The sequence below is a fragment of the Cavia porcellus genome, unplaced genomic scaffold (genome assembly GCF_034190915.1).
Source record: "Cavia porcellus strain 051 isolate PalLab524CR breed Dunkin Hartley unplaced genomic scaffold, mCavPor4.1 scaffold_11, whole genome shotgun sequence".
NCBI lineage: Eukaryota > Metazoa > Chordata > Mammalia > Rodentia > Caviidae > Cavia > Cavia porcellus.
This window is the reverse complement of record NW_026947494.1, coordinates 24746882-24755295: the sequence shown is the minus strand read 5'-3', so window position 1 is coordinate 24755295 and position 8414 is coordinate 24746882. Positions and strand designations below refer to the sequence as shown.

Here is an 8414-nt window from a genome sequence, read left to right as displayed (position 1 = left end):
CATTTTGAGTTTTATTACTACCACAGTTCTTATTACTTTTTTTGGAAGAGAATAAAACCAAATGTGACAAAAACAAGAGCAGATTCAGTCAAAACAAACGATGGACATAGTACATAATGTAAAAACAGAATACAAGGTGATCAACAATGGTTACCATAATGACTCTTGTGACCTTAAAAAGAATTGTCTATATAATCAGGTATAATAAAATTGAACAAAATAGTACAGAACAAAACCAATAAAACATAAACACTGGAGACAGTACAGGACTTCAAAAGAAGATGATAGTCAAACCAGAATGGGAATCATAGTGAATGTTATTGCCTTCAAAGTAGTTACCTGTAACCTCAAAGTGATACTATCAAACAAAACAGAATAGAGTAAAATCAGTCAAAGCAAGATGGTGAAAGAAATACTGGGGTTCTAATCAAGTTAATAGGAAAACAAAAAGTTACTATAATATATCTTGATATTTTTAATTAATTTTTGCCCTTAATTGAAAAAAATGACAAAAAATGAATTTTTAAAATAGGGGAAGATTGAGATAAAAGAGGACATAACAACATAACAATACAGGTCAGAACATAACAATTTAAGCAACATAGTGTTTCTCACAAGATAACCCAACTTAATAGTAGTACCATATTGTCACTTTCCTTGAAATATTTAAGTATAGCTTCATGTACTATAGCATCAAACATACCAAGACAGTGTGAAACCATTCAACAGGGTAAAAGTATTACAAGGTATTTAGAACCAGCTAACAGAAAACTAACAATGGTTTCTATATTATCTTTTTGCCTATAAAATTTTGTTTATACTATCACATATAATAAAATCCAATAAGATAAAATATGATAAAACCAGTGGAGACAGAAGAACAACAATTTGATGGGACTTCAAAACAAGATGATATTAAATCAGCACTAGCTATTATGAGGTCTTGTTTTCATCAAAATACTATTAATATCATCACAGACAATAAAATCAAACAGCCCAGAGTAAAACTATTCCAACTGATGAGTGAAAACTTTATAAGGATTCGAAGTCATATAATGGGGAATCATGATTACCACATACTTTTATGTATCATTTCTTACACTAGGGAAACTATTTTGTTTTCATACATGTGAGTTTGATTTATTTCACTTATGAGCATGGTCTCAAGCTGCGCCAATTTATTTATAAATATCACAACGTGATCCTTCTTTATAGCTGAGTAGTACTTCATTGTTTAAAGATACCACAAGTTTTTATCTACCCCTCAGTTGATGGACACTCAGGTTGTTTCTAAGATCTGGCTTGTGCTGCTATAAACAATGTGTGCTGCTATAAATATGGGTGTACATATATCACTGTGGTATGATGCTTTCTGGGAATATGCCTAGAAAGAGGAATAGCTGGAACAAATGGGACTTCCAATCCCAGCTTTTTTGAGAAATCTCCAGACTGACCTCCACAATGGTTGCACCAGTCTACACTCCCATCAACAGTGCAGGAGAGTTCCTTTTTCCCATAGCCTGTCCAGCATTTGTTGTTGGTGGTTTTCTTGATCCTGGCCATTATTTCAGGAGTGAGCTGTAATTTCTGTGGTTTTAATTTACATTTATCTAATGAATAATAAAGATGAACATTTTCTCATGTATTTATTTGCCACTTGGATTTCTTCATCTGAGAATTGTGTATTCATCTCAGATGCCCATTTTTGGATTGGATCTTCGAATGTTGGGGGTCTGATTTTTTTTTTTTAATTCTTTGTATGTTTTAGACAGAAATCCTTTGTCTGAGGGAAAGTTCACTAAGATTTTTTCCCAGTTTGTGGGTTTTCTTTTCACTATGCTGGAGATTTCTTTTGACATGCAGAAACTTTTTAAAAAGAGGTGATCCCAGTTATTGTTTTTGGGAAGTATTTCCCATGTGGTTTGAGTCCTGTTCATGAATTCTCTACCTACCCCTGTCTTCAAGGTTTTTATTCAATTTGTCTTCCAATAGATTACTGTTTCTGTTTTAATTATTCATTTCTTTGTAAGCCAAAATTAGTTTTTAATGAATAGACTATTGTTTAAAGTGATATTTGCTGTGATTATTAATATCCATTAATACTTTTTCCATCTTAAGTTTGCAGTGTTGCTATAAGTTGCAGTTGTATCTCACTTCACAAAAATGTCTTTCCATAACGCTTGTTGCAAAGTGAATTAGATGAGAAATCAATCAAATTACATGGCTAGGATAAGTAATAATATTATGTAGATATTTTACTCAGTCCTTATTCAAATGTTTAATGACCAGAAATGCAGAAAGATGTAAGTTTATGAAGCAAGGTACCATTGTGTCTAGAACATCCCACAAAGCATCATGTGTAAAAGGCATGCTCTTCATTTGTGCATGTTTGCTTTACATTACTGTAACTAAATATTGAAAATAAACAACTAAAAGTAAGAATTATTTATTCTGACTTGTGTTTTCATAATCAGGAGGTCACAGAGAGAGAGAGAAATACTGCGAGACAGAGAGAGACACACAGAGACAGAGACAGAGACAGAGAGTTAAAGAGCAGGAAAAAGGATAAGCAGTCAGGGAAAACAATCCCTTTCTGAAGCTGGGTTCCTGTCCTAATATCCCATTCTCCAGTGAATATGATGATGAAGATAAAACCTTTGTGATCTACTTACTTTCCTATGTGTCATCAGTAAACAATGTTAAACTATAGATGAAGATCTCAATATATAAGTCTCTTGGGGGATAATTCATATTTAAAATATATTCTAAATTTTGACACCATTGGAAGTGATGGGTACCTTTAGAACATACATCTTGTGGAGAGGAATTTAGGAACCGGGAGCACAGGAGGCTCTAGGTGACATTTTAATTAGAGTCACTACAGAATCCTTTTTAGAGGATACAATTCCTAAACTCTTTTTGGAATAATGATATAATATGGTTCTGTTGCACATCGCTAGATTTTTATTTAAGAAATGGATTCAAACTTAGAGATGAACTATAAACTCTAACAATTTGCCAAGATAGCAATGTTTGTAATAGATTAGAAAAAATATTTTTCAAAATAAGTTATTCTATAAAAAATGTGAAAAATACAATCCATTTTTCTTTGATATGGGTGCATATTGTGTTCTCCAAGGTATGTGCGAACTTGTAAGTTTCATTTTAATATTTTCTAGACATTGCTGTTTTAATGAAAAGAGACATAAAGTTAAATACTTTGTCAAAATGAAGAGAAGGATTTGCTGACATAGTAAGAGAGAAGGAAAATTAATGAAGGGTCCAGGATCTTGAAATTGTTGATTGAGTGAATGATGACACTATTATACAAAACAGGAAGCATGAAAATGGATCAGAACTCTGGGCAGGAAAATGATGAGTTTAGTGTTTGTTGAATTAGACTGAATTGCTGATGAAACATTTAAACTGGGTTGCTCCACGTAAGGAGAAGATTGCATCTGCTCAGCAAGTGAAACAGATTCTTTATGAGCATAATATCTATTCTCTAAAATTTTTCTCAACCATCAGGGAAAGTTATGCATATGAAATAAAGTCATAATGCAGTATTTAGGGTTCCCATTTGTAATGGATGATGATTTTCTTGTTTTCTTTTGCTTTGTTTTTCATTTACCACATATGGAAAATATTCTTGGATGGGGAAACAACACTTTTATGCATCCTGTACCTTTTCCTAGTTTAGTCTTTCAAACCAAATACCAGACTGACTGCACAGCACTCTGCCATGTTGTATACATACCCAGACATAAATGAAGCTTTATATCGCATGCTAATGTGCTTAGCAGTTAGAAATATAGAGATTCATAAGACAAAAATTAAGTATTTTGCACTCTTAATTCTTACTTTTCTCAAGAGCTATTATGAGACTTCTTAAAAATAAAAATCCACATGAATTGTTGACTAAAAAAGCAAACATTTAGAATTCAACTTAATTTGTCTCTTAAGTAATAAAATAACATTAACATATATGAAGTCCAATTTTTTATGGCAGGGTTATGTGAAGATAAACCTCATTATTCTATTTATTTTAATAACTTTATTATTTAATAAGTTTATTCATTTTTCTATGCATTTTAATAGCTTTAAAAACTTGATTGGTTAACACGAAAGTGAGTGTGCATACTTATTATTTGAAATCTTTATTATTATTTTAATCATTGTTATAATTATTTTGATTTTTACCTCAAGCATAATAAATAGATGTGAATCTGTCAATACTTTGGATGAGTGATCCAGTGTTGTACTGACAACTTAGATCATACCTTGTAATTATGCCGCACACATAAATGTTGCATTATCTCAGATTTCATGGAATGAGAATAACTTATGATGAAACTTTTTGTAAAACTATTCATTTTCACAATCAAGTGATTAGTTTTTTCCCTAGGATAGATGATCTATTAAAAAGGATTCCAGAGCTCCTTCATCTGGTGTTTATACCATATCTGTCACTTTTATAATCTTTGACCAATAAGCAGCAGAAAGATAGACATTAGGCAGTATTTGGAGACTTCATTGTTTATCTTACTGTTTGACACTACAATATTCAGGTTATACAGTTGATGCTTAAGTAGGTTAAGCAATAGAGTTTCAGAGTGCTTCACAAATGAATTCTCTAAGACCTTTACAACTGTTAAAGAAGGCTACAGAGGCTATTAGTGAAATTTGTATTTTACAGGTTTTTTTTTTTTTTTTTTTGATACTGGCGATCAAATCAAACTCACGTGCTCACACTTGCTAAGCAGACGCTTATGCTACTGAACTAAATTTCTGGTGAAATTTGTATTTTAATGTATACATTTACTTAAATGTTTACTACCATTTTTCTAAAGTGTTGATCTAAGTTAGTTTTACCAGGAAATATAAAAATGATACTTTCTTCATATATTTATGGTCCACTTTCAAACTTCAATGGCCAAAACTTCCTGCTGCAAAAACACATATTTTATTTATTTTGTGTTCATTCATGTATGTAATCTAGTTCCTGTTCACTATTTTATACAGCTCTGGAAGATGTATTATTATTTGCCTTTAGTGTAAATAATTCCTCAAAATGTGTCTTATGTTAAAAGAAAGTTGTAAATATCATTCTATAAAAAACATGTAATACATTGTGAACAGTTTTCAGAAATTTCTTAAATTTGACAAAAAGTCATACAATTATGCATAATAAAATCTAGCCCTAAATTGTAATGTTTTTATCATTTTTTGTAGCACATTTCACCATTGGTGACATTGTTTATCACTCATTTCACCATTTCAAATACCTTATATTTGCATTATTAAACTAAAATTAAAGCTTTGACTTTGTGCTGTTTTTATTTAAATGCTTGTTCCTATTACATTGCCCACTTAGAATAGCACCATATTTAACAACTGGTGCCCTTGAGACTGTGTTATATTAACTTGAGACAAAATAAATCCTGTTTGGAAATGTACTGAAAAAAAATTCTAAAGAAATATTACAGAAAGCACAAAAGGTTCTAAACTATTTCTGCAAAGTAACTTTCATTAAAGCATATTTTTATCTTAAATAGGCTCACTTTGGCAGAATCATTAGATATATTTAACAAAAGAGGGTAACATTTATTTAGAGGCATTTGGTCTGCTGTACATCCTTGGGGAATAATTATTTATTACTTTGCCTCAGAAAATATTGCCACAACTTTCACTTCATCCACTGTAGCTAACATGCACTTTTGAAAATAAAATAAATGTCAAATTAGTTAAACTAAATTCTAGGGTACAACTCATAATAATAGAGTGCATATTTTAATTCTTAAATATTGAAAAGAGGCAGTCACTATTTTTCTTGGCGCATGAGGACCTGGCACCTGCTGTATGTAGTTTCTGAATATTGAAGATGAGGTCTCATAGTAAAATAAGTACTTTATGAAGTATGCATACTAAATTCCATTTGCCGTGGGGTATACTGAAGTGATAGCATAGGTATAGACTGTAAATGCTCAAAATTATATAAAACAATTTATTTTTATTCACTGTTCCATTCACAACTGTTTCCATTCCAAACTCTTTACACTTACGTTAAACTGCAAAAATTAGTAAGGTATCAAAAATCAAACATGAAAGAAATGTGCATGAAATAGAATTCACTCTGGAACTTTAAGGAAGTTTTAGAATAACAGTTATAAATAAATATATTCATTTTATCAGTATAAAAGAATTGAGAAGAATGTATGCAGATATATAATTATAATTAAAACTATTGCACACATTGCGTCAAGGTAGAAAGGCATATACAAATAAAAGTAAATCAAATAATGTAAAAGAATTTTATTAAACTCGCTTAGATATATAAAAAACAAATCTAATAAGTTATAGGAAAATAAAGTCAAGGAAGAAAAATTTAATTGTAAGGGGGGAGAAGAAATTAAAGGAAATATAAGAATAAAAAGAAATCAAGAATACTTACCCGGTAGGGGAGATACCATGATCACAAAGGTGGTTTTCTCAGGGTGAAGCTCATCCATTGCACTGTGGATGTGCTAACCCCCGTGATTTCCCCACATGTGGAATATGACTGCATAAATTGTGGTAGTGGGGGACTGTGTTTGTGCCTTCCTCTGTAAAAAAAAAAAAAAAAAAAAAAAAAGAAAAGAAAAGAAAATGAAAAAGAAACAGAAAAGAAAAAAGAAAAAAGAAAGGATCAGTAAGACGAAGAGAATTTCTTTTCATCATCCTTTATTCAAAACTGTCAGTACTATGTTATTGTTCAATACTAACTTTAGAAAGTAATACTCTAAATTGTGTTCATCACTTTCTGTGGGCACGTATCATGACAGAAGGGTGTGGTAGAAGAATGATATCATGTTTACAATAAACTGTTGTAGGTAACTAGGCTGAAGAGAATGTTAAACAGGAGCAAAAGCACACAGATTCTGAGAGAAGTGAATGGTTAAACCAGAAGCTTCTGATTGGTGAGATGCGTGGGGTCTGGCCACTGTCCCTCCCCTACCCGGATGAAAACTGCCCAGCATTGAGACAGTTCCTTGCCCATACTGCTTTTCTGCTTTTTTTTCTCTTACACTATGCTCTAAATCAAATGCTCAGGCTTCTTGGCTTCAGTGTTCCTCCAAGGGTCTGGGTGGGGTGGGCTCTACTGAGAGCCCTTCTGGCCCCTTGGTGACTGAACTAAGTCTGGCTTCTCACTCTCCACAATGCCGTGTTCACACTCTGCAATGTCACATTAGGTAAACTTACGTTTTATTTAAGAAGCTATTTAAACTTTAATATGAATGATACATATGAATAGAAGTCTTGCCAAATATCACCTTTAAAATTAAAATAGCAGTCAAATTCAGTTGCACATAATGGGAATTATACGTATGATATAAGTAATTCTTAGGGATGCAAATACCATTCAATATTCATAATCAGTTGAATATGAAGTTTGTCTATTGGCCTAAAGTAAACTGTGCTTTGATAAATTCACTATAAGTTTATAAACAAAGCATTTTTAAAAAATGATATCTTCAGCAGCTTGTAAAATAAAAAATTGTAGACTTTTTAGCTTCTCAGAGAAATAGCAAAGATGCACTCATTATAATTATTTGGTTTATTTTATCAAACGCTGAACATTTAAATCATACTGTTAAGGGCAAAGAAAGAAGAGGCCTGTAAATAAGAGAGATTGACTATATTATCTTGTAAACATGAAGGTGTAATATTCATTGATAAAGTTTCAGATAATCAAGTGGCAGAGACATGTAATTATTTGTGTACATCATAGACTTCAGTAAGTTGACTAATACTGTAATCATCAAAAGCTTTCTTAACCTAGATCTGATTAGGCAATGGCTGTGTTAGGTAAACATAATTTATTATGAGATTAAAGAAGCATCAAACCCCTAGGAAAAAATTAATAGTCATGAAGAATATAAAATCTTTTTTCTTTTCTAAATTCAAACACGTTTTCAAGCTTGATTTTAAAACTTTGCAAATATACATTTACAGTTATTTTCATAACGGTAAATTTCATAATAATTTCAACTGAACTTGTAAAAACTACAATTTAACTTTAACATTTGATAATTTAGGAGAATACATTCCAGCTATACTAATCTCTTAAAATACATATTATAAGCAAAAACAAGAAAGTGAATTGCAAATTGAAATAAAATCAAGGTATGCAATAATAAAAGATTCATAATGAAAAATTTCTAAACATAAATATATGTGTTCTCACACATATAAGTTTTAATGTTTCATGTAAGTCTTATGACTGTTTCTAAATAAATTTCATTTGAACCTACTGCATATGTTGTTTTTTTGGGTTTTTAACTATCCAACTTTGTTGTTGTTTTGTGTTGTTTTGTTTGGGTGGTAGGTATCAAAGCCAAGACCTTGCACTTGCCAGGTAGGTGCTATGCCACTAA

At 31.3% G+C, this 8414-nt stretch overlaps 1 non-coding gene across 1 annotated transcript; it reads left to right on the top strand.

Moving 5' to 3' along the window:
- The first annotated feature begins 6443 nt into the window (after window positions 1-6443).
- On the top strand, window positions 6444-6605 carry LOC111756978 (U1 spliceosomal RNA). Its single transcript, XR_002791368.1, has one exon. It is a non-coding gene; the product is annotated as a U1 spliceosomal RNA (small nuclear RNA).
- Window positions 6606-8414: the final 1809 nt, after the last annotated feature.